This window comes from Ambystoma mexicanum, chromosome 4q (assembly GCF_040938575.1).
Source record: "Ambystoma mexicanum isolate Mex_15411 chromosome 4q, UKY_AmexF1_1, whole genome shotgun sequence".
NCBI lineage: Eukaryota > Metazoa > Chordata > Amphibia > Caudata > Ambystomatidae > Ambystoma > Ambystoma mexicanum.
This window is the reverse complement of record NC_090928.1, coordinates 312,494,561-312,522,469: the sequence shown is the minus strand read 5'-3', so window position 1 is coordinate 312,522,469 and position 27,909 is coordinate 312,494,561.

Below are 27,909 nucleotides of genomic sequence, written 5' to 3'. Positions count from 1 at the left end.
CAGAACAAACTGGCTAGGCTCAGTCTTAAACTTAAAGCACACAATCACATCAAACAATCCCTGGAGTCCTTGCATTGGCTTCTATTTGAAAAAAGAAGTATCTTCAATTAACTGTGCTATTTTCACAAGACACTAAAGTACTTCGCTGCCCGATTCCAAATGTAGTATTCTAGTTGTTTTCTGTCTGCAGAGTGAATATGGTATGTTGGTGTGAGTGTGATGCTGCCTGAGTGCGTGACAGTGTCAGTTGGCGAGATGAGAGCGAAGGATGATCTGGTGGGTTTGCTATCTCGTACTTTTCAAATGGATTGTGTTCTCCCACATATTCCTCATATTTGATATATATTCATAAGTCTGCTTCCAGCTTTGGAAAAATTGTTCATAGTACCGGGCGCCGTGCATCCGTCCTGTCCTCGCACGTGATGCCGGCACTGGATAAGTAGCTCGCACGGCGACCGTTGCATCAGTATGTTTTTCCCCATGCTCAGCACGCTTTAGACGGTTCATTGCCTCAGTGATTTTCTAATTAAGGATTGTGCTTCAAAGCTTTTTTAATCATGTCTACACCGACGATCGGTTTCAAACACTGCTCCGATTGCAGTGCTGAAATGTCCATTACGGCCCCACATCGGATCTGTGCTTAGTGCTCGGGTGTGGGCCATGAAGTCGACGACTGTGGTTCCTGTCAGTCGATGATGTTATCGGTGAAGGCCTTGAGGGAAAGCCTGTTGCACGTAGGCCCCTTTCTAAATTCTCTTCAACAACCCCTTCCAGGAGGAGGTTGTTGGATGAATCAAGGGCAGTTTCCCCTGTTAAGAAGCGCTCAAAGCACTCAAAGCGCTCGAAGCACTTGAAGCGCTCGAGAGCCAGGTCTTGCCATTCGTCCTCATCCTCGTCACACAAAAAGTCAAAGGAGTGGCACCATTGGTTGCGGTCGTCTTCATCAGGATCCTCAATGGACAAGCGAGTTAACTTTCCCAGCAAGTCGGAGTCTGCAGCTGTCTGGGAGAAATGTTGTCTCCAAATGCTGGATGTATTTCAGAAGGTGGCTACAGTCACCCCATCCAAAGAGCCCAGGAAGGGTTTAGACCCCACTTTGTCTGCTAAGACTGGCAGGGTGTCTTCTGAGACCACTTTTCGCGTGCCGTGAGAGCCCGGTTTGTAAGTCTCCCCGATGTTCGTCAAAGCCTTCTTTGTCTCTGCACAAGTTGAAGCCAAAATCTTCCTCCTCAACTCATGTTAAGGAACAGACACCTGGACCATTGAAGCCAGTGTTGTCATCAAAGCCATTGAAGCTTTCATCACCCTTGACACCCTCTGTGCCATCAAAGCCATCAATGCCCTTGACACCCCTGAAGCTCTTGAACCCTTCGGTTGATTCTTAGAAGACTTTTAAGCCCTTATCTAAGGGAACTTTTTTAGAGCCACGGGGTAGATTTTCGAGGAGGGGGAGGAGGACAGAGATGTGCCTTTTGGTTTGGAGTTTGGTACTCCTAATGTGCCTGATGAGCTTATCTCAGAGGAGTCTAGGATGCAGAATCTTGGGGACACTCTGAGGGATGCTAGTGGCCTGGACACCTCCCCAGAGACTGATTTAGCCACTCCAGGCTCTGCCTGTCATGCAGATGCTTCATATAGGTTTGTGATGGGCAAGGTCACAGAGTACATATGTTGGAGGAAACATATGGCTATTCTAGAGAAAGATGATCTTACTGACATTTTGGACCGAGGACCCGCAGGAGATCCTGTGTTGCCCTGTCATACAGCTCTGTCAAGCAGGGTATTGGAGAACTGGGTTCTAGGTCAAAGTTTTGAATGCAAAGGATCGAATTACCAAAGGGTCGAATCAAAAGGACTGAAAACCAAAGGGTCGAATTTTTTTGGGGGGGGCGGGTTCCCCCCAAACCTCATTTTTTTGTGGTAAAAAAACACTTTTTTTTCAAAACGGAAACCCCAAAAAAAAAATATATAAAAAAAAAAAAAATTCGACCCTTTTGTTTTAGGCCAAATTGACTCGACCCTATGGCATTCGATCCGTTTGGATTCGAACCTTTAACCGGACACCGGAGAACTGGTTAAAACCAGATACAACTCAAGCAGTCAAAAGGGATCTTACAAAAAATACAGGCCTTTCTCAACAGAGCCAAGCTTTCTATCAAAACACCCTACTCCTGAAAGCTTAGTGGTTCAGGCAGCAACTTCCACTTCTAAGGCTGTAGCCTACCCGACTATGCCCCCATATAGGGACGATAAAAGGTTTGATGCATTAGGAAAGAGGGCGTTTTCCGCAGGCAGCATGGCTCTAAAAGACATGCGACTTGTTCCCTACCCAAATATACACACACCTTGTGGGACGTAATAGCATTGGTTGTGGAATACATCCCTGAGGGGGAGGAGAGAGATGGGTTTCTAAACCCAAAACAGGATGGCAAAGATGCCATGTGCTAGCCTCTGCCGTCTGGTCTGGACTCTGCAGACTCTGTAAGCAGTGTGATGGTGGCAAGTACTGTTGCCAGGAGATTTGCTTGGCTGAGAAAGTCGGGGTTTGCACCTGCTTTTCAAGCAAGGCTCTTGGACATGCCTTTTGACAGCACCCAACTTTTTGGCTTGAAGGCCGATGAGAGACTAGAGAAAGTACATGCATCCAAAGTGGCTGCTAAATCGCTGGTGGCAGCGATACCTCAGCCTCAACAGACAGAAATTTCTTCCCACAGTTGGAGAGGTTCGCTTTGTTGTTTCTAATCTTCACAAGGGCAACAAGGAAAAGCTCCTCCCTCAGCCGTTGCTTCTTTGCCCTCTGCAACAACAACCTCAAAACCCCTTTGAGACCTTAGTTCACAGGAATGTGGTGGGGCAGGCTGACTAAGCATTTGGAGAGTTGGCGGGGCAAAATCTCTGATGCTTGGGTACTGCAAACAGTGGCTCATGGCTACTGCCTCCCTTTATTAAGAAGACTCCCAGATTGTCTTCCAAGAGGCCAAACCTTGAAAGATCCGGATCCGCTCCTCCTACAGGAGATCTTCACCCTGTTGGAGGAAGGTGCAATAGAGTCAGCAAATGTAGCAGAGAGGAATCAAGGTTGGTACTCTCCTTATTTTCTAATCCCCAAGAAGGACGGAGGACTGCAACCGATCTTGGAATTACGATACGTGAACAAGTTCCTGAGAAAGGGTAAATTCAAGATGGCCACTCTTTCACAGATTCTTCAGGCCCTTGGACTCCAGGATTAGTTGGTGCCGTTGGACCTTCAGGATGCTCACTTTCATGTGCCAATTCATCCAAAGCACAGAAAGTACCTGGGGTTCACCATTGGCAGGGGTCACTATCAGTTTTTGGGTTCTGCCATTCAGGCTCACCGCGGCCCAAGGGTTTTCACCAAGCTCATGGTGGTGGTGGGAGAAAATCTAAGGAGTCAGGGGATTCACATATACCCCTACCAGGACGATTGGCTGATCAGAGCTTGTTCTCCTGAACAGGCTCAGGAACATCTCAGTCAGACTTGCCACTTCCTCCACAGGCCGGGCTTCTCCCTGAATTTCAAGAAGTCCCACTTGACACCTTCTCAGAAGCTTCAGTTTATTGGAGCAGTCCGGGATTCGTCCTCGGGGAAAGCCTCACCGCCCGAGTTAAGGGCTCACCATCTTATACAGATGGCCCAAATGTTTCAAAGTGCCCAATATCTTCGGGCCTTCGATTTACTGAGATTGCTCAGCCTCATGGCATCCTGCATTTTCCTGGTGCCAGAAGCCTGTTTGAGAATGAGGTCCCTTCAATGGGACCTCGGATCCAAGTGGTCACAGTTCTCCGGCAGAATGACAGACCTTCTTCAGGTCTCAAACAAGGTTGCATAGGATCTCCGGTGGTGGGCCTTCCGGGGAGAGCGTGATGAAAGGAGAACCTGTTTGGCAACCATGACCTGAGATGACAATAGTGACAGATGCCTCCCTCACAGGATGGAGAGCCCACATGAACGACCTTTCAGTCAGCGGTCGTTGGTCTCAGTCAAAGTCCAAACTTCACATAAACCTTTTAGAGCTGAGAGCAATCATACTAGCAGTGGTGACTTTTCTGACTTCTGTATGGGGGAAGACTGTCCTGATAATGACGGCCAACACACTGGCCATCTATTACCTCAACCAGAGAGGAGGTGTAGGGTCACTACCACTTTACAGAAAGGCAATGCAGCTCTGGTTCTGGGCACACAAACCTCTATGCTGGCAGTTCACCAAGCAAGCCGTAGAAGAAAACATAGCGGCGGACACTGTGAGCAGGCAGAGCACTGTCTCCCACAAGTGGGAGTTGGCTCAGAAACTCCTTCTAGAGATCTTTGCCCTTTGGAGAACTCCTCAAGTGGATTTTATTTTCGTTGGCAACAGGAAGAACAACCTATTCTGTTCCAGGGAGTTTCCTCAGGGAGGAGCTCTAGGGGACATGTTCATAGTGGACTTGGAATTTTCACTACTGCACGCATTCTCGCCATTCCTCATGTCAACATGTTACGCTCACCTGGTATCCACCTGGTATCCAGGGGGACGTCACCCAGCCGTAGGGACTCTGGTATCCTTCTCTGTAGTTTCCAGGTGTGACCAGCGGGGAAGTTCTACCTGGAATACAGGAGGGCAATGTTCGAGACTGGGCAACTGGGGTAAGCAACCCCCCACCACCCTGTATGCCCTCAGCCCCTCTGGACCTCTCCTCACCTTGTTGATAATTCAGGTGTGCTCTCCATTCTGCCTTCTTGGCAGGGGCGCATTGTCCTTTGTGGGCAAATGCGATCTAGTTACTTCACTGATGCCGGCCCGTTTTGAGTCTTTTAGGTAGGTCTTATTGCTGTTGTATATTGTTGTTATTCTTGCATGCCTTTCTTGGTTTAAATAATGTATTTTTGCGTGGAAGTCCAATGTGATGCATTGGCTGAATTGGGTCTTGCCGGTAAATGATGGCGTATTAAGAGCGCCTTGATGCGGTAAGTAGGCGCTATGCGCAGCGCTATGATGCCTTGCTAAACTGTTGTCTTTTCTTTCCCATAGATCGCGGTGCTCACCCGGTGTATGAAATCCCGAGTCGAGGCTGCTCGAGGGGCGACTTACGAGGTAAGCTTTTCGGCACAATTCGTTATGTTGTAAAAGTGTCTAATGTCTTGCTTTTTCCTTTTTTGCAGATCCGCCGGTCCAGGAGGATGCTGTTTGCAGGAGCTGTGGGCAGCTAACAATGAAATTACAGGTAAGCTGCTGCTGTTAACAATGTCCTTTTGTCTCTTTACAGATGCTGTTCTTCCGAGGTTCGCGGGTACAGCTGAACACGATGAGCGTCACATTGCAGGATTGCAAAGTAACGCAAAGCGTGTTATCCAAGTCGGGTGTGGTTTAAATAGCTTCAAGAAAGTAGTCCAGGTAAAGTAGTTCCTAGGCTACCACACCATAAACACCATACCGCATAGCTTGGTTCCAAGGAGCCAAGCTATGTGGATGCCTCCATGTTGGCTGGCACTTGAAATAAAGTAGTTCCCTAAACACAAGTCTTTATTAAGTATTAGTCTGGCGACAAAGGCGCCAGGACTGGCCCCAAGAGGGCCTAGGCAAAGGATGCCTAAGTTTGTTGGAGACCCGAGCCTAGACCCCTCCTGGACCATGGGCTTGCCAGGGGGGTTTCTGGATGTGGGTCGTGACACAACAGGAGGTTGAGGACATTAAAGAAATCCATGATCCTAATTGCTCCAGATTGGGCCAGGAGAACATGGTACCCAGACCTTCTAGAGATGGCCATCTGCTCTCCAATTCGTATTCCCCTAAGAGAGGATCTGCTTTTGCATGAGGGAGGTTGAATTCTTCACCCAGATATCAGGACTCTGAACATTCATGCCTGGTTTCTGAAAGAGTTAGATACAAAGATTGGAACCTTCCAGAAGATGTAATGATGATGTGGCTGTCAGCCAGAAGACTAGCAACAAAATCTCTGTACCGCAGCCGCTGGAACACATTTTGCAGCTGGTGCAGGGATAAGAGTATTGACCCTTTTACATGCAAAACCTCTTCTGTATTGTCATTCTTTTTCATCTGGCCCATCAGAGGCTTCAGAATTCCACAGTAAAGGGTTATTTGGCGGCACTTTCTATTTTTAAGTATTTGCCGGATCAGGGTCCTATTTAAAAATCCCTATAGTGATTCAGTTATTGAAAGGACTGACAAACATCTTTCCCACGGTCCCATTTATTGTACCGGTGTGAGATTTGAATTTGGCGTAAAGATTTTTAATGGGAGCATCTTTTGAACCCTTATATTCTTGACCACTCAGTATGTTAACCCATAAGTATGTTTTTCTAATGGCGATTACATCAGCCCATAGAATCAGTGAGCTTCGGGCTCTTTCTTGTAAACCACCCGTGCCTATATTTTTTAGGGATAAAGTGGTTCTGAGGGTGCGTCCTTCTTTCTTGCCAAAGATAGTGTCAGTGTTCCATTTGGCTCAAACGATTATGATACCTGAATCAGGCAAGACGACCAGCTCTTCGTCGGCTAGTCTGGTCACAAATTGGGACAAGCCATCACCAAAAAATACATCTCTCACTGGATAATTGTGTGCATATTTTGAATGCTATATTATGACTGGCAAAGATCCTCCCGATGGTCTAACAGCACATTGCACCAAGGTAGTGGCTATTTCATTGGCTATTGAGAGAGGGGTGCCCGTACAAGACATTTGTAGTGTGGCAAGTTGGTCCTCTTTGCACACTTTCAGCAAATTCTATTGCTTGGATGCTATGTCAGGTCAGGAGGCAACATTTGGTTTTGGATTTTCTTTTCCTATGTATGGGAGCCTATGTGTAAGTGGGGCGTGGCCTGAGCTTATGGAGTAAGGACGTCCTGGGACAGAGCTCCCGTCCAGATCCTGTAATAGATCCTCTGAACAAATGGCAACGGTTACATAAAGTGCATGAAAGAGAGTGTCGGCACCCACTCCTGCACCTAACCGAAGAAGTACAGACAAAAATCGGAGATTGAAACCCAACGAACGAAGCTCCTAAACTTGCGGCCCAGGGCAGGGAAGGTGGTAGGCGGCACTGCAGCCTTAGTACGTGAGAAAGGAGGGGCCAGGCTCTGCAACACCACATCCTGCACTGAGCGTGGACGAGAAGGCAGGTGCTGTCTCCAGCTCAGGCCGCACTGCGAGAGGAGAAGCTGCTGGAAACGGGAGGAAAGCGGGTCGGCCAGGCGAGCCCAGCGGGTCACAACCCGGAGCTTGCCACCATGCCCAGGCTGGCAGAGGGCACAAGATCCCGGCAAACTTGAAGGTTCATTGGGGATGGAGGACAGCAAAGCCGGCATGCTCGGACAGCAGCAGTAAGCAGCAGACCTGTGGGAAAGGACCGCCAGCGCTGCTGAGGAGGTGCGCGAGACCGCAAGGCAAGCGCAGACACTCGAGAAGCTCTCACAGAAACACTTAGTAGAGCTCTGAGGGCCGAGTGGATGGCCCTGCGGGCTACTGCGCGAGAGACACCGAAGAACTTGCAGTACTGAGGGGCTCCCGGAAGAAACAGAACGCAGGTCCATGGAGAGAGATTCGACAGCAAAGCACACAAGGGGCCGGACGAAGCAACGAGCAGTGGGACCCAGCGAAGCGGATACCTACACTGCAGCTGCACTAAGGGACATACACAGCAGCCCCTAGCACAGAGCAAAGGGCGCTCCGAGCATGCATTGTTTGGGGACCTATCAAGTACTATGAATAACAATAAGACCCTCAGGGGCGAACTAAACAAAGGCTGGGGGGATCAATAGGAGCAGACACTAAGTACTTACTAGTAAGGCCGCCTGACCGGCGGAGCGACACATACACCACCCACTAAAACACTGTTGCATACAAGGTAAGCAGCAGCACTAGGGTATAAACACTGCAGTCCCTGGCACAGCGCAAAGGACACCCAGAGAACTCACTGTTGGGGGACACACCAAACACTACAAATGACATTGGCACTCTGAGAGGGAAGCTAAACAAAGTCTGGGTGAATAAAGGAAGCCGATAATAAACTTTAGATAACATAGTCGGCTGACTGCGTAGCGACACCCATGCCACTCCCTACAATACCATTGCACACAAACGAACCTAACAAAAAATGCTGGCCCAGGAATAAGGGAACTAATCTTGGGAAGACATACGCAACAACTCCAGTCACCAGGGGCAGTGTGCTGTGAACACATAAATGAAGGGAGGGAGAGCCAGTTGTGGCAAGTGGTCGGGCTGCTTGGGAAGGCTGAGTCTGACTACAACACTAAGCCCCCTAACCAAGTGGGAAGCTGGGTGCTAGCCAGTAATAACAGATATGCAGTAAGGGAACAAACACACGAGCCAGTGCGGCACACCCACCTTAACTGGACGGAACCTCCGATCTGGACGGGGAGAAGGAGTTCGACAAATCAGTGGCAGCAAACGCCTCAAGTGCAAGAAAAAGCCACTAACTGTACCAGTTTGCACACCGAAATCGCTTCGGGACAGTGGCGTGTCTCTACCGCCCACACAAACCAAAAGAACCAAGCGTGCAGAGCGCATAGGTGGCACGACCGTCACAGATATGCCACATTTGCAGTGAAGAACCTCTGTGGATAGCACCCAATATACGTTTGAATGCGGTAAATAACGCAAACCTGGTAGCTGGGAGCTAGAGAAGAAGGGTTGGTGCATGCAAAGAGACGAAACAAAGTTCCAAGCCACACAGGACGCAGCAACTGCTTGCAGTCCAATATTGCCCCGGACCTTTATTGGTGGCTATGTCCCCGCCCAAAGGGAAGAACAAGACCACCATCATGGAGTCTTTTGCTGCAGCTAAACCATGGGAACAAAGGCAAGACGCCACTGAGGCCTGCTCAGACTAATGGACACCAGATATAAATGACAAAGACAGGCAGGTGCTAGATGCCATTGCTGGGCTGCGCTCTTTCATTGACACCAAAATAGAGGAGGTAAAAACAGACATGCAATTGATGAGCCAAGACATGCACAATATCACGGAGCGCATAACCCTTACGGAGTCTGGGCAAAGAGAAACAACAGAAACATTGAAAGACATACAGAACAGAGTGCAGGAACTGGAGAGAAGAAACAAAGTCCTGGAGGAAAGAGCGAAAAACGCTGAAGGACGGTCCAGATGCAATAATGTGCGCCTACTGGGAATTCCTGAACGGATGGAGGGTCCCAACCCCACGAATTTTGTGGAAACCCTGCTACAACAGCAAATAGGCGCTGGCTGCCTCTCACAGGCTTCGCGGTGGAAAGGGCCCACAGGACCTAACAAAAGAAACCGCCAACAGGATCACATCCACGCCCGATAATAGCAAGGATCCTAAACTTCCAAGACAGGGAAATCATATTGCGCTATTCACGAGACGGGGGCGAAATAAGAAGGGACAATGCCAAAATTGCAATATATCCAGATTACACCCCAGTAGTACAGAGAGCAAGAAACTGCTTTGTCCCGATCAAAGCCAGACTGCGGCAGCTAAATCTCAAGTACATGCTGATGTACCCATCTAGGCTAAAAGTGTTATACAAGGGGAGAGCAGTTTTCCTAGAGACACCAGCGGCGGCCAACATGTGGCTGAAACATAACAACATGGCGGAGGGTGAGGTTGCCGCAACATTTCCCAAACCACTGAGACAAAGAGGGTGGCACTCTGATGAGTATGGAAGGATATGCACACTCATGACAACCAAGCCAAAGTTCACACGAAGGACGGGGGAACTGCTGAGCCGTCCGACCTGAGACAAAGGTACTCTCCCTGTGAAAAGACTGGTGCCGGCCTGTTGCCGACACACTGCTACGCGCGCAAGATGTCCCGGAAAGGCCAAGACAGAGCGGGGGCACCTGAGTGTTACCTGATCAGCGTAACTGCTGTGTGCAGTTGGTTAAGTGTAATTTGTTGTTGTTGAAATTGTTTTAAAGTCTTCACAGCAATAGAGGTAATGAGACAATGGGCGCTTGACAGGGAGAGCTGGGTTCCACTGGTTAGCGATGGCGGCTGATATAAAGGTGCTGACATGGAATGTCAGAGAGATGGGCACCTATATGCATAGGAACAGGATTAAATTCTTTCTGAGGAGAAAGTGTCCATCGCATTGCTACAAGAAACCCACCTCACTGCTGAAGGCAATAGCAAAGTGGAGGAACACTGGGGAGGGCAAGGCTTTGGAGCAACATACTTTAAGTATGCACGTGGGGTATACACGTGAATAGACAATACTGTGACTTTCAGACTAACAAAAGCAGTGGATGCAGAGGGGAGATACCTGATACGTAGGGGAAGCATTGAGCAACTAGAAATCTGCATTGTCAACTCCTACCTCCCTAACTGAGGGACATCAGCGTGCCTGACCAAGTTGGGCACTAAATTAACTCCCTGTAGAGACTGCTTTTTTATATGGGGGGGGGGTTTAATTGTGTTTGCGACCAAGACCTCAATCGGTCTAACCCGCCGATGCAAAGGGCGAAGCCAATTTACTCATCACTGAACTAAGTGATAGGGAACCTGGGCCCGGAGGAGGCGTGGAGGGAGTTACATCCAGAAAGCAAGGAATTCTCTTACTTCCCGTCCCCCCATTAACTCTATACCAGAATAGATTATCTACTAATAGATAGGATGCACTTGCCCCAAGGAGTATTGGCATTGTATCTGGGCAGAAAAATATCAGACCACTCACCATTGCTTATGGAATGGAAGATAAAGGTACCCAGGCCACCCATACCACTGTGGTGCGTGCCAATGGATGCCTTGACAGACTGAGACTTCAGGGAGGGACTCTCGAGAAGAATAAAGGAGTACATGGATAATAATGTGGGGAGTGTAAAAGGCTGGGACACAATCTGGGAGGCACTGAAAGTAGTGGTTAGGGGGAAGTCATTGCCAGCGCTGGGGGCAACAGAAAGTCACTGAAAAATGACATAGAGGTAGGCGAAGGAAGGATCAGGCAGATGGAGGCCTGCGCCCAGAAAACCAGGGAGGTGGAAATGGAATTATCAGCAGTCAGAGATGATTGCTAAAGTACTTGGGCTAGGCTAGCTAAATTTGATTATATCGCAAAGTCCACTAGTGCACACTCGGAGGGCGATAAACCAAGTAGACTGTTATCGTGGCTGTGCAAGAGGGAAAACACAAAGCACCTGATCACAGAAATCAAAGATGAAGCAGGTTTGGTGCGCACATCGCAAACAGTGAACAATGATGCATTTAAAAACTTTTATTCCCAATTATACCTCCACGAAACAAACATTGATACCCCCAGGGTGACATATTGGATACATTAGAAGAGATAGGACTCCCTTTACTAGACAATACTCAACGGGATATATTAGCTGGGGAGTTAACGGTTGAGGACATAAGTGTCGCGATCAAATCATTAGCTACAAGCAAGACCACTGGGAGCAATGGGTTGCCCCCTGAGTTCTATAAGGCGTACAATACGGAATACGCCCTGACCCTCCATGAAGTATTCAAGAAGTCATATGAAACAGGAGTATTGCCGAAGAGCATGAGGGAGACGCTAGTGGTCGGGATAACCAAACCGGGAAGCCTGTAAGCGAGTGTGGTTCATACAGGCCATCAGCAATGTTAAACTATGACATCAAGATCTTGATGACTATATTGGCCAAGCGATTGTCAAAGGTCATAGGGGCCATAGTACATGGGGAACAGAATGGGTTCATACCAAGCCGAAACACGGCAGCAAACCTGCGCAGGCTGCAACACATTATCGCGCAAACAACAGGCTTGCAGGAGTCATACGCGGTGATATCCCTGGACGCCATAAAAGCATTTGATTCTATGGGCCTCATTACACGGAAGGCGATAAGGGTTAACGGTCACCGGTAATGGTACTGGTGACCGTTAACCCTTACCGCCTTACTACGAGGTCCCTTAGCGGGTTGGTACTTTAACATCTGCTTTTAGCAGGTGTTAAAAACCAACCCGCTAAGGGACCTTGGTGCTATTTACGGCACCGCAAATTTGCGGTACCGTAATTAGCACCTTCCCCATTCCCATTATGCCCTATGGGGCAAAAATGGGAATGGGGAAGGGCAATGGTGGAAGGGGGAATTACCGCCCCGCCACCTTGGAATAGGGCGGTAATTCCCCTTTCCACCAAGGCGGTGCCGGTATTTTACCAGCATGGGCCAAGGTGCTGTTAGCACCTTGGTCCACCGCCTACCATGTAATGAGGCCCTATATATTGGGAATGGCTAGTTGCTGTTCTGAGACAATTCGGACTGTTTGATTACTTCATTAGGTGGATTAGAATTCTCTATGAGGCACCGGTTGTCAGGGTAAAGACTGGTAGAATGGTGTCAACACTGTGGGACATACAAAGGGGCACCAGACAAGGTTGCCCGCTGTCGCCACTGCTTTAGGTACTGGGGTTGGAGCAGATAGCCATATACATCAGGAAACAATTTTTCGTCCCATCAGGGTGGGGGGAGTATACCATGTTGTCTCCTTATATGCAGACAATGTTCTGCTGTACTTACAGGACCCACATATCAATGTACCAGTAATCCTAGAGGTGCTGGAGCATGTTGCTTGAGTGTCAGGGATCTCCTTCAGCAGGGAGAAACTGTGCATATTCCCACTAGCGGGGTTGGCAAGGAAGAGGGAAAAGGATCTCCCGAAGGGTGGGCTCCAGGGGAAGATACACTCGTTCAGATACCTAGGGATGAATATCTGTTACATACCCCAACAGATGCAAGGGGGCAACATTCTATTAGCGGTGCAGGGGCTCAGGAAGTCCATGAAGTTTTGGTCCAAACTGCCGTTATCAATGATGGGTAGGGTTGCCATCATTAAAATGATAGTCCTGCCGAGGTTCCTATACTTTTTCAACAATGTTCACCACTATATACCAGCCTCCTTTTTCCGATTACTGGAAAAACTACTGCAGGAGCTGCTGTGGGGCCCGGCAAGACATAGATTATCTCTCAATACACTTGTGCTTCCATATAGAGTGGGCAGAGTTCGATTGCCAGATCTTGAGAAGTACTTCCTAGAAGCACAATTCAGTTTGGTGGCCAAGTGGCTCGCGGACGAGTCCACCTCAGAAACTAGGTTGTTAAAAAAACTTACAGCACCAGTGTGCGTGAAGGAAGCACTGTGGGCACCGCTAAGGTCCCGGGGGGAGGCCCAAATGATTGTACAGCTGGGTAGGAGATTTTGAAACAGGGCGGGGATGCATATGAGGAAGGTGTCTTCAGGGAATTTGAAACCATGGTGGAGAAAGAGGGGCTGCCCAATTGCCAATTTTTATGGTACCGGAAGATTAGGAAGGTGGCTAAAGGGAAGTGGAAGGGGTGGTCAGAGGAACCTGAGGTGGAACCAATATTGACATTACTTCACAACCTGGGAGACGGATGGAAACCCACGTCTAGACTCTATAATCAACTCGCAGATAGAGCCAACCCTAAAGCAACATGCTGAAGCAGTGGTGGGAGACAGACTTGGGAATCAGCATAACAGAGAAGGAATGGCATATCCCAGGGAAGTGTCAAGGAATGCCAGATTCCGGTTGATCCAACTGAATGTCCTCTATAGGACCTATATGACAGCCAGCAGAATAGCCAAATTCAGCAGTAACACAAATCCATTATGTCCCTGGTGTGGGTCGGAGGGAGCCGGTATGATGCACATGTTCTGGGGGTGTCCGAAGATACAGCACTTCTGGGCCAGGATAGAACAAGCTTGCAGAAAGGCGGGGTTGCTGTGGTATGAAAGGAAACCAAAAGAATGTCTCCTGCGGCCCTACCCAAGAATAAGTAAAGTCAGACATGTAATTAAATGCATGGATATGGTATGTGTGCTGGCCAAAAGGCCCATTGCAATGGCGTGGGAAATCGTCTGGGGGCCCACAATATGCCAGATGGCACAGTGACCTGAAACACTGGACAGGGGCAGAAACTAAGGTGTGAGGCGATGGCGTATCTAAAGATGGAGCAGATGCAAGCCCTGCTTATGAGGCCTCCAAAGCTCTCATCTGGGACATGTTTCACCCATCGGATGATAAACCCCCGTGAACGAACGGAGCTTACTCCTGAGATGCTTAGAACTTGTTATCAGTTGTGCCTTTAAAATTAGGTGGCCTGAACTGCCGCACTAAGGCCCCAAGTCCCCCGTGACAGCCTAAGCGCTAGAACATTTTAATGAACAATGACGGGGGCTCACATGAGCAAACTGGGAAGTGAAGACTGTTGTTATTACAAAGTTACTTGTTAATGTTAAGCTGTTTTAAGTACCTATGCAACAGTGATTGAAAACTGAACAGCGAACTGTTTAATGTACATTATAAATACCAATAAAAAAAATAAAAAATAAAAATGGGAGCCTATGGGTAGGTTGATGACATAGCGTTTACTCTCATCACATTCCGTGGTGTTCGCCTGTAGAAAGTTGGTTACCTTTGCAATTATTCATCCCATCTCTTAAAGTTCTTAGCAGTTAATGGGAACTGAATATTTCTGCCTTCCATATTATGAGCTTTTTTAGTAAGGTGCATGCTCATGTACGTTTCATTTTTGTTTTTGCGATTCTATTGCATGCCAAATCAGGAAGCTTGTTATTACTGTTTCAGTGCCATGCAAAGGTTCTGCATTTGGACTACAACAATTATATGATTGATATCCAGTTTATGTGTTTTAGGGCTATTTTCCTTCATGAATGTGTTCGACTTCCTATGCCATTTTCGTTTTTTACAATGAATAATGTATTCCAATTAGTAGGTTTTGTATATTTGGTCACAATGTATCATGTTTACATAATGAGCTTTATAACGCGCATCCTTACTCTAATTGTTATCCTACCATGTGTGCTGGGGTAGTATTATATGGTTATGAATGGGTGTAAATCCCATGTTAATATGTCAGTTGAGTTTTGAATTTTGAGTGAATGGACGCTAATGCATATTTATTTGGTTTTTCTCACCATGTGCGCTGGTTGCAGTTTGCATGGTTGAGAACAGGCACCATTTGAGAAAATACGTGCAAATCCCATGATCAGGTATTCTTTGAGCGAGTGGATGTGTCCCATGTTTCATTGGTTGCTTCACCATGTGTGCCAGAAGGAGTTGGCATGGTTGTGATCGGTCCAGAATCCCACGTTCAGGTGTTCTTTAAGTGAAGGGGCGCAAATCCCATGTTTTGTTGGTAGTTTCAACAGGTGTTTGCATGGTTGCAAATGGGCTAGAAACCCATGTTTGTTTTTGCACATTTGTGCCACTGGTTGGACTATCGTGAGTCTATTCTCCAGACACCAGAAAGGACGCCAAACAAGAAGCTGAATTGGTCAGAAGGGGAGAACCAAAGGGGTTAACGAGAAGTCTTTCCATGCTATCAAACCTAACAAAGCAAAGGGGAAGTACACCTATAAAGCTTCTCCAGAGGGGATGGAGACTATTCTTGCCTGTATTTCACCTTTGTGTGTATAGTCTTTTACCTTGTACTCTTGCTCAGAGTTCATACCAGTCTGTTATTACATGCATGATGTTCCTACTACCTCCTTGGAGTTTCTTTGACTACATTTTTCTTGCATACATTTAATTATTTTCAAGTCTCCCTATTGTAACAAATCCAGGGAATTTGTTCCTTCTCAAAGGGGGAGCCGACCGCTCTGAGACCAGGAAGGTGAGCCCGCTATGCAAAACCCTTCATAGGGCATTGGGCAAGCGGGATCTCACTCTGAGTGACTCCACCTTAGGGGACAAGGACTCCCAATAAGCTTGTAATATCTCCCTTAAACTCAGTGTTCGCACATTCGTGAAGCCGTGAGGAAGTCTGGAGACGGCACTACATTCTGAACTACTGCTCATTGCTAATTTGACAGGAACTACTATCGTGCTCTAGCGCTCTTTCTAAAGTGGATTGACCACGTTGTTTTCACCACGCTCCAGTGCTGTTTTCAAGGTTGTATACGAATTGTTCGTTTTACAGCTGTTCGAATGACAATTGACCTTTTCACAATTGACTGAATTGTGAAGGTCAATTGTACCATATATGTGGGGGGAAACCCCCCACAACCCCCACCCAACGCCAAACCCCCCAACACCCATAAATATATATATATATATATATTTTTTTTTACTTGGTTTTAACCAAAAATAATTGATTTTTACAAGGTATAAAAAAAGAGATCAGCATTTATTCTGGGATCTGTTGATGCAGTTTCGCCGGTTTTAATCTTGGCTAAGTTCGTTGTTTGGATCAGAGTTCTGTAGCTTGTTTTAAGGCAGCTTCGAGAATCTTGACTGCCATCATAACCCATTTTGTTTTTTCCCCGGCGATCAATCTACACCACCAAATCTGTTCTTCTCTAAGAGTAGAGTCCTGAAGCAGCGGTAGCAAGAATGCCGTTCGGAGGTGGGCGGTTTTAGGACAATTTAAGATCAAATGTCTTGATGTTTCTGTGATGTCTGGGTTTAGACACAGTCTGCAGGTTTTATTTGTTGATTGAGTACGGATAGCCCGGATTTCTTGCATTTGTATCAGGTTTAGTCTTGTTCGCATGAACGTTTTTCGGAGATTTTTGTTTGGAAATTTGATGCAATAGTTCAGCGGAAGGTTTAGTTTATTGGTGGTAGGTGGAAGGTGGTAAAGCAGTTTGTTTGCCGTTGTCAGATTACATGTGGTGATCCAGTCCTCATGTGCTACTTTGCTTTTAATTTTTTCCGGGTTTTGGAGTAAGTCCTCGCGGGTGCAGGCAAGGTCTTTTAGTTTTAAAGTTAGTTTCTTTTCCCAAAGGGTCAATGCTTTGCAGCGCCCCATCTTAAGTTCTTCTCGAATCGTTTTGTATATTGGCAGCGAGTCCGGGTCAATGATTTTCCTCAATGCTCTCATTTGGCTTTGTTCTAAGGATGCTAACAAAGATAATAAGCCAAGTTCTCGTCGTATGGCTGCGATAGATGCCGATTTTGGCAATCCCAAAACTGCTTTCCAGAGGTATCCCTCTAGTTTTGGCCAGATGGAGTCATGCATGTTGAGCGCTACGTCCATTCCGTAGATTAAAGCTGGTACCACCTTTTGTCTGTAAAACTGGATTGCTGGTATTAGGGAAAATTTACCGTATTTGTTGTCGATCAGTCTTATTTGAGTGGTAAGTGTTTTGACTTTCACCCACAAAGCCAGGATGGTTGAGTTCTCAGTTCTTGATTCATCAATCATGGCACCCAAGTATCTGATGTTTGTGACTATCTCGATCTTTACATTGTCTAAGAACCAGGTGCCACCTGGTTTAGATTTTGAGCGCTTGTTCCCCAAGATCAAGATTTTTGATTTCTCTATATTTATTTCTAAGTTGTTTTTGATAATGAATCTGGCCAGGTTTGTCAACTGGCACTGAAGACCAACTTGAGTTTGGTCCATCAGAATCAAGTCGTCGGCGTAGAGCAACCTGGACACTGCGCTGTTTCCAACTTTTGGAGGAAATACTCTCAATGAAGTTTGCGTATATTGAAAGTCACCCAAAAATGCAATGAATAAAGCAGGGGCTAAAGGACACCCCTGTTTGACCCCTCTTTAGACCTTTACTGCTTCCGATAGCAAGCCTTGTCGGTTTAGTCGGACTCGCATAGTTGTCTCTGTGTGTAATGCGATTATTGGTTCCAATATTTCCTCTGGACACTTCCAGTTGGACAATTTCGACCATAGTCTTTGACGGCTTACTTTATCAAATGCTTTAGATAAGTCGATAAATGCGAGGAAAACTTTCGGAGCTCCGTTTTTTACGTTGTCTTTGATGATGTTCAAGATCAAGATGTTTATGCTTGTGGAGGCCGTCTTGAGAAATCCCGTTTGGAAATGATCGATTGAAGGAGAGGTTCTTGCCCAGTTTTGAAATTTTGATAGGAGTAGAGTCGCAAATATTTTGCCCATGATGTCCAATAGGGCTATGGGTCGATAGTTCGCCGGGTTGTCTCTGCTTCCTTTTTTAAAAATGGGTACAATAACTGTCTCTGTCCATGTTTTCGGGACTTGTCTGGATATTCTGCAGTGATCGAAAATTTTTGTAATCAAAAGGGACCATTCCGTTTGGTTTTTCTTTAGATCTATATTGGTCAATCCATCTGGCCCGGGTGCTCTAGACGCTTTCAGTTTTGAGATTACTGACTTTATTTCGTCTTGGACTGCTAGATTTATCCATGTTGCTTCCTTTTGGTTTCCCACCTCCGTGTCAGATATGGAGGTAGGGGCGAATTGGGCAGAATAGAAAGCTGTCCACGATGATTCCGGTATCAAATTGAAGAGTTTGTCATCGGTTCGGATGCCATTGTTCTTTATTAGAGCCCAGAAATCTCCAACACTTTTCAACGCTAATGTTTTTAACATCTGTTCTGCGTCCTTCTGATAAAGTTCCGCTCTCCGGTGTCTTACCCATGATCTGTAAGATCTGGTCGCCGCAGCCAGTGATTGTTCATCCTTTTCATTGGGATTTCTTTTGAAGTTGTGTTGTAGTTTTCTCAGTTTTCTTCGTTTTTGCACTAGAACTTTGTCATATTCATGATGACCAGTTGTTAATGCGGCTTTGCCGGTTTTTTGCTTTTGCATATGGGGTATAAGAAAGGGCAGGTAATTTGGCCTTGTCGGAGCACCCGTGGCGTTTTGTGGAGTTTCGTTGTAATTTTTCGGTATTTTTTTGATGTTTGATGATGTCAGCTGAAGCCGCTTTTGGTTCGCTGCTAATTGCAGTTTTGATGTGTAGGACGGTCTCACCGGGATTATAGATTCCAGCGTCATGGTTAAGAGGTTGTGATCGCTTTCTTTCGTTTTGTAAATCTCGAAGGTGGACGCGTAGGGTAGTAAAGCGAGTGAAGTAAAGATATAGTCAAGTGTAGCTGTTGACGAATCACGATCCCATGTTGGAAATGCAGGAAGTTGGCCCCTTACCATTGCCATGTTATGGAGGTTTCTGGCGTCCATCAGATCTAACCACAGGTCTCCTCTTACTTTTGCTGTTGTCGGTAATGCTGCATGCCTAAAATGATCACACTTTGTGTTCAGGTCACTGCAAATTATGATGAAGTCGATGCAAAGTTCAGCGGTGATCTTGTCTAGCAGGGTGGTCATTTCGTCACAAAATTCCTTGTTTGTAGATCTTTGCGGATTCCAGTAAGTGTTAATGATAGCCAGCTTTGATTTCTGGTTTCCCTTTACGTTTATATTCGGATGGCACCATTCTGTCTGAAGAGCAAGGATTCTGTAAGTTTCTGCTATCTTTGCCTTGATGTCAATTCCGGATCCGATTTTGATTGAAGTCAGAAGGCCAGATGATGGTCGTCCAAAAATGCCTTTTGTTGCCGGTGATATTTCGGTGTCATATCCATCTAGAATTGGTTTTTCCCTCAGCCAAGTCTCTTGGAGGCAGATTATGTCAAATTTTGCTAGGTCTTGTGTTTCTGGGTTTAGCAGATGGTCATGACCTCTCGTGTTCCAGGAGCATATGGAGATGGTCAGGGGAAAGTCTTCGATGATTTGATTCAGAAATTTATCCGAGGTTTGCAGTTCTGTACAAGGTAATTGCTAGTTTTGGGAATTTGGTTTTAGCACTTTTCTCAACCAAGACCAGGGACCCGATGGAGTCCGTGATTGCGATTGGTTCAATGGTTCTTTGTGGTCCGAGGGGAAATCTTTCACAGGGGATCTGTCTGACCTGAGACGAGTTTTTTCCAATTTTGACCCCCTTCCTGTCTGAGGTGGTGAGCTCTGCTTGTCCAGGTCAGTGGCGTATATTTAGGTCTATCACGTTGGTGTTCTCGTGTTTCTGCGTAGTGACTTCGATAGTCGTATTCTGTTTTACTTGCGCACTTTTTTTGTGATTTGTGGTTTGAGAATTGGTCTTGTAATGTGTTGATCCTACTTGGCATGCCGGTTGAGGTAGTTGTATTTCTGACAGGCCGAAGCCTAGTTGAATCAGCACGTCAAGCGTATCTTTAGTTGGCTCATGTTGAGGGATGGTTTTTACATCTAGATATGCTTTGGCCTTTTTCTGCCTATGGTATGGTTCAATTAAAATGAAGTTCGTAGAAGAAAAATGGGTCAAACTAGGCACTTTGGCCACGATTGTGAGAACTGTTTTTCTGTTCAGAACAAGAAAATTCTTTCCTGGCATTAGTTGTTCCATTTTAAAGAGTCGGGTTTGGCTCTTGGTTTGGATGTGTGTTGGGGGGTCTTTTTTTGTTTTGGTTAATTCCGACCTTGACTGGACTGGTGTATTAATGCACTCTTTATTGTTGTCCTGTGGGTTATTCTCCGGCGGTGTCATTTTGACGAACGCTATGGGGTGTGTATTTGCTGACCGTGCCTCAGACGGTAGTTCTTTTGCCGCTTTGAATGCGAACGAAACAGCTGAGTTCGATGAAGTCAAGGACGCTTTTGTGAAGCCCGGTGTAGATAGATCGGTAGAAGCGTTTGTTGAATCTGTTGATGAAGGCTTTCGCACAATGATATGTGGATTTGATGTATCTTCCGGTTCTAAGTGTTGTGTGAGGTTCATCAAGGAGGAATCTGGGATTGATGAATGTAAATCGTCCACCTCGGTTATCTGTTGAAATTCCAGAGGTGCTGCTTCTTTTGATGAATTCTGTACCATGGTTTGAAGTAACGTTCTTTTGGGGTGTAGCTCCTCTCGTTGTTTACTCCAACTAAGGCTTTGTGCGGGTTTGGGTTCCAATTTCTTAGAGCTGGTTTTTTGCTTTAACGATGAGCGGTGTCGTTTTTCTGCTATATTCCTCCACACCTCTTTTCAAATCTTTGGTTATTTGGTGACAGCCTTCTTTGGGTATTTCAGTTTCAAGAGTGGTTTGGGTTTCACTAATTGGTTGACCCTTGTTTGCTTCGTTCGGTTTTTCCTGAATGGTTGTATATCTGTCTATATTTGTTGATGCACGGAGTATGTGTGGGGATCTTAATCTTAATTGGGTTTCTAGGAGTGACATTCTTTGCTCCCACTGAAGTTCTAGCTCCGTGTTTTTTTGGTTTAGGGCCGTGATGAAGCCTTCCAAGAAGATCATTTTTGAGTTTGTAGAGGTTACTATTGTCACCAGATCTTTCATTGATTCGTTGAGCGATTCATACAGTTTTCCAAACGGGGACAAGGCCACCGTGATGGCTGACATCACAGCGAACATATCTGGAGACTGATTTTTTGACTCGTGGTTCAATTTTGATGGCGAAGACTCACTGGATTTGTCTTTTCCCGGAGTGGAGGAGTTTCTCTGATGGTCTAAAGGGCGTGTACATGGAGAGAATTGGTTTGCAATAGTTTTTTGAGGCAGGGCGTCGTTTTTGGCTTTTGCTGGTAGGTTATGTTTATCTGGAACCAGGACACAAGGTCCTAGCACTTGGTCTTCGGTTGACTCAATGAGCAAGTTGAGAGCTGGTTGTGTGGGTCCAGTAGGTGGACTTAGCTGTAAGTGGTCCGAGTTATGTGTCAAGGCTGAAGCTCTTACTGGAGAGAGGCATAAGTCAATTAACGGTGAGTTCTGTGAATCGACCTCCCCCGTTTTCTTTTGTTTCGGAGCCGGGGGAATTTCGGCGATTGCGTCCAGTAGTTCTGCGTCTGAAAGCTCGACTTCCCTCACCAGTTTTCTCTTTGTCTGTCTGGCGAAGAAGTCTTTTAATGCGTGACATGTTAAGGGTTTGGCAAGTAGCGTTTTCCCAATCTCGATTTTCTTTGCTGTTGGGCGCTGCTTCCTTTGGTAGTAATTGGAACTTTGTGAAGTCCCAGATTCGTAGGTTTTTTTCTGGTGGAGTGCTTTTCGTTTTAGTAAAGCTATAGCAGTTTGTCTTTGTGAAGCGTAATGCTCTGTGGCCGGTTCGTTCCCCGTGGTTGAGTTTGGGTCCGCTACCACAGGTAAAGGGGAAGAAGCCACCGTTAAAGGGAGAGTCGAGGGACCTACAGACCTCTCTGTTGTCGGTGGAGTTAACAGTGGGTGTGATGGTAAAGTGGGAGGCGTTTCGGTATCATCTCCTTCATCGAATGTTGTCGTATAGCCAGAATTTGCATGCCATTCAACTTGAATGGTACTTCAAAAATCGGCACATGACACCACGTTGTCTTCCAGATTTCTAGCTTGTAGAGCGTGCGTATGGGTGTTGCGCTTTTCGTAAATTTGTTGCAAGGTTGAGTCGGTTGGAGGTTCAGAACTCTGTGCTTCGTCTTGGACCGAAGCGCAAGGGTCAGATCGACACCACCCTCCGGCGACAACCGGTGCGATCCCACTCGTCGTAGCAGAGGCTGAAAGGTCCGGGGATTTTTGTCGGCTCAGTAAGACCATGCCGCTGGGGTCAAATCGACTGCACCCTTTGGCGTTGTCAGGTCTGGTCCCACTCGCCGCAGCGGAGGCAGGCCGGTCTCCTGAGACTGAAAGCTGATTACGCGGTGTCAGAGACGGTGTGTAGTCAGACGGATTTGTCGTCGTCGTTTCGCACTTGTCTATGGAGCCTCCTAGCGAGATCACAATGGGGTTTGACTGCAAAGGGGGTCCGGTAACGGCGGGGAGCTGATGGAAGACTTCGTCCCTCAATAGGTGTAACTCAGTTTGCACGGCAGTTTCTTCCTCTTTGTCGGCCCGGGAGCTTGCTTCACGCAGCGACAGGCTGTCTAGCGAGCTTGGCCTAGACGATGGAGAGGAGGAGGAGGAGGAGGAGGATGAGATGGATTTAGCCTCCCCCTTTGCCTTCCTTACGTTTGAACGGGATCGTAGGTTTCCTCTGTCTTTTGTATTGCGTCGGTCAATTCGTTACAGGCGTGTGTATTGGCTGCGTAGGACACGACCTAGCAGTGTTATCGGTGTTGTTGATGAATTGAGTAAGTTCGAGTTGGCTGAAGAGGCCATATCGGCCGAGACGGCCGCGGGCTGCCGTAGACTGCTCGCAATTCTGGCGAGCCAACGCCGCGTGCCGCTTCGCGTAGGTGCAGGGGTTTTGGTCGCTCCTCCCTGGAAGGAAATATGATGTATGTAATCAGTGTCTTACCTGGCCTTTTAGCCGCAAACAGCAGACAACAGCTCGCCCTTTTCACCACTCGTATATATATATTCGGTCAATTGTGAAAAGGTCAATTGTGACCCTTTAAATTCGGTCAATTGTTCATTCAAACAATTGTAAACAAAGAATTTGGGTAATACCGTTTTCAAAGCAGATTGCCCCTATTTTGCCATCAGAAGTTGCCTCCCATTGCCACACTGCCTGCCTCCTGCTCTTCCTATAACTAACACGAACATGTGCATTGCACGCGGGCCTTCGTTAAGTCATGAATAAGTCTAGAGGTAGGCTGCTTTGCTGCGGCGCGAGCAGCGTGTGCCACATTTATATACCTGTTACGTGAAAGTCATTTACAGTTGCTTGAGCTGATGAATTCTTGATTCAGTATTAAGCTTTTTCTGAGGGGTATAAAGTGCACGTTCTTCCAGTACCTTTATTACCACTATCCCAACTTTAATAAAATTACTTTACTGTTTTGATACTATTCTACTGTATGGCTAGTGGACTACGGAGCGGTCGCTGCATTGATGCAGCCCGCTTGGTTTAACAAGCATTACCATTGATTCAATGGTTTGCTCAGGGAACACTTCTTTTGTGGATCCCTTATTATTGGAGGCTTCTATGCCTAATGAAATAAAATATCCACTTTTGGTACCCGCTGTGCATATTGCGTAGGTGCACCTTCCCACGTGCACGGACCATGCTGAGCTCAATCCTAATATGACACCCGAGCCTGGTTCCACGCGGCAGGAAGATGATTTGCATACGGAGAGATGGAAACATTATGAAAATAAAAAATCATGCTCAAAATCACTACCTGTAATTTCGAATTTGAATGGGTCATTTAAATCAGGGCTGGAAACTATGGGGGATCTGGATAGGCATGTTTGCCGTTCCATACAAATCCTAACTCCTTTAGTCACTAGGGCCCTTGAGAAGGAGCCACATTTAACCGTGCCCCCTGATGTTGATCCCTCTGTAAATCACTGGCAATTTCGACCTCAAGATAATTACAATAATTGTCCCAATAATGCTGACATAAACATGGAAAGTGTACCTGAGCAATTTCTCTACTCACCTGAATTAAGCCAACCTCATATCAACTACAGGAATCCCCTTCAAGGGCGCACTCCAGCGATAATCCTGAAGGGAATGGTCCTCATACTTTTCCAGTGATAATTAGGATTCTGGATCTATTAGATAAGAGACATGATTAGTCACATCTGGAACTAAGAGAAATTAAGGGTTCTATGAGGCAAATCTCTTCAAAAATCGACCGAATTGAAGGATTTACATTAGCATAGGAGTCATTTATGATCCCCAAGCATGGGCGCTCTAAGCTACCTATCTCCCCGTCTATGTCAGGTACTGCTGAGAAAAGTACGCAGTTCACGCCTGAGGTTCATGTACCCTTCACTGGAACATCTACGCCCACTTCCGATTCTGAATATAATGCCGAAGAGGCTGAAAATTGCTCATGCTGTGTTAATGAGGAGCTAAGGGCCTTGAGGGCTACTATTGATGAATTAAAAAATAACATTCCACTGGTTAATAATAAAGCAAATACCTCCTCCTCTCAACAACTAGATCATCCTGATAGTGCATCTGCGCTCCTAAATATAATGGAGCAGATGGACTATCAGAGCTCATGTGCTGACACTCAGGAGAGTGTTGGCTTTAAGTCACGTTGCATAAAAAAAATCATTTACGGGCTATTAAACGTACGGCTAAAAGACAAAGAGAGGCACCGCTCGGGTCCAATAAGAAACAAAATTATGCTAATAGGGTCTTGGTTGTTAACCCTAAACATTCTAAAGAGTCTAATATGGACAAATCAAATGGAACTATCGACGAAGACCCTATAGATGCGTCCCAGCTATCAAGTGAGAGCCAAGCAGTATTACAGCCAGCAGTTATGAATCAAGCTGTGGCACTATTACCGGAAATGGACCTCCCATCATCACAGTGCTCTCTAACAAAAAATGTCTCTTGCCCCTAAAGCCCATGCACATGTGCCGCTTACCACTCCTATTAGTATAGTGCCCAAAGGCTTGCTGAGGCATTCAGCCAGGTCTCTGTGAATCGTAGAATGACACAGCGGTTTGAACGCTACAGCGGCAGACTGCGAGCAGGTCCTGCACCCTGACAGGTTTTTGCCCACGGGGCTACTTGAAAGAAAAAAAGAAACTAGGCTCATTTAAAAGTGAAATTTCACCTCCAGCTGAGAGGATCTGACAGATATTAGCCCTTGTGGCTTACACATCTTCTAAATAACAGATCCTGTGGAATTAATACACCCATAGCGCAGACATCATACAGTACAGACCCCCGTCCTGATGAAGGCCGTATACCAGATGTGGCATACTAAGCCCACCTAGAAACGGCTGAAACACTGTGGTGTAGACGCACTATCCCCAACTGCAGTATTATGCTGCTTTACACAGAGAAAATTATGTGTTTTTCTTGAAATGTTTATGTGATGTTATAAATGTCAAAATGTTTATATGTTTGCTATTCTCATGTGAACTTCATGACAAATGATACTTGAATTTGATTTTGTCTTGCACACACAAAGTGGTTGTTTTACCGAGAAACTTTCGGCTCCGTGTGTTGTAAATATTTTCTGTACTTCCGGTCAATGACCTCCCCCTTTTTTTGATGTTAACTCTGGAGCGTCCATTTTATATTGAACTGTATAACTTTAGATAAAGAAGAAGATTGATTCTACAACAGAGCTTGAACAAATGTATTCTTTCTTTTTCCAGAGGGTGACAAAAAAACAGGAGTATTCTGAGAGCACCTATTTTTCTTGAACCTATTCAATTTTAATTATTGTTCCCTACTAACCCTCCTGGGTAGAATAGGCTCCCAACCAGGAGCCGTAATTTTTTAATCCACTATAACAAATCCTCAACCAACTTTGGAAAAAGTTCATTTCATCGGTCTCAAAGGCACTGCTGAGTTTCTTGGGAAGGCTCGCATTAATCGTTCATTTTTTCTTGATCTAATATTCCGTATTCCACAATTGAGGAACCTCACTAGCGCAGACCTCATAAGGATATCAATGGCATGATTTAACAATCATAGAATGATATGCTATCTTCCCTCTGAATCATTTCTGAAATGTATCTGGTCTTGTACAGCTGAGATTAAAGTACAAGGTCTCTTGTTCAATTTTTGGGAATGAAAGCAGTGCACAGGAATTTATATCGTATCTAAGACCAGCCGAAGTTGCCAATATGGATGATTTGTCCGAAGCTAAATCTAATCTTAATGATTCAAATCACTCACTTGCGCAACTGTTGAAATTGGCTGGGAAGAACAAAGATATGATATGGCTGCAACCAATGCTAAGATTGGTTTTGAATTCCAAAACTGAAGTGTCCGCACCATAGCCACCCGTAGGAAGGGAGTTAAATATAATTTCATGGAATTTCTGTGGATTCCACAACTTCCAGTATTGGTATGGCACACTAACTACGGGTCACTACCCTTGCATTATGCTCTTGCAAGAAACAATGAAAATGGTTTTATTGATGCTTACAGGATACATAACATATTGCTCACTTGTGACTAGGCTTAATGGTGGCCGCCCCTCTGGTGGACTTGCGATTGCTATGAGCAATAACATTATATGTCAATCGCAACTTGTCTGGGAATCAAGTAATCTCTTGGGTGTATTGTTGAATTTGCAGAATAACATTTTTAAACCTCTTCTGCTAATAAACCTATATTGGAATCCTGTGGCTACTCCAATTGAATCGATGCTTAATGAAATGGATAACTGTCTATAAACCCTTTTCTTCCAAAACGGTGCTTGCGAAATTATAATTGGGGGGGATTTTAACTCTGTTTGTAATCAGATAATCACAGATTCCCAGGCAAGTAGCGTTTTGAGTTCTGTTAAGACGAGAGGGAGGAGCTGGAAGTCATACTCGTACGATTGGGACATCGATATTGTTGAATGTGATGCTAATGGACCACAGCACACCTGGAATCGGGGTATACATACTTATATGATAGACTATATATGCCTATCGCATAACATTCTTACTTTAGCGAGTTCTCTGACAATTCACCCCATATTACATGGTGACAATGCCCCTTTATCAATGCGTCTCCTAATGGACCATTCAACGTTGGACGTTGACTATTCATTAACTCTCTCTGAGGTACATCGTGATACCATATCCTTACGATGGAACCCCAGACTATGCAAACAATTTGCCCAATATGTATCTGCTAAGATTACAAACAAATACATAAATCAGCATATGTCGATCCATCAAAAGGAAGCTACTTGTACAAAAGCAATCAATTAGGTATTACCATACTTCCGTGCCAAATGTGTTGCAAATGCCTCAAAGCATCTACATCACTTTGATCTAACATGCAAGATACTAAAAAGAGAAAAGAATAAGGAACTGAGGAATTTGAAATATAATGAACTTTACATCTCTAAGTATCACACATTGCGCAAACGGATACTGTTGAAATTCAAAAACAAGATGAGACATGTGCCCATACTGAGCTATAACAATGTAAATTGTGCATTGATTAAAGCTGTATGCAAACATCAGTTATGCATTGTCATTCCAGTATTGCGTCATCTTCTTCACCAGCTCTGTCTGCCAACTATTGTCTGTATCTGCCCCAAATGTACCTGGGCCGTGTGGCTGTTTGAATTAGTTCGATATACATTTCCTCATTATCATTTGCCCATAGCATATCTTTATCCCAGTCTGTTTTGTTGGGTGGATCCTTGCTTTTGCACTTCAGAAGTATAGCCCTTTTTGCTAACAGTAAACCTAGGTTCAACAACTTTCGCCACGTGGGGTTCATCTTGTGTGTATTAAGAAATAGTTTAAATAAAAAAAGCTGTATGCAAATATGACACAAGGGTT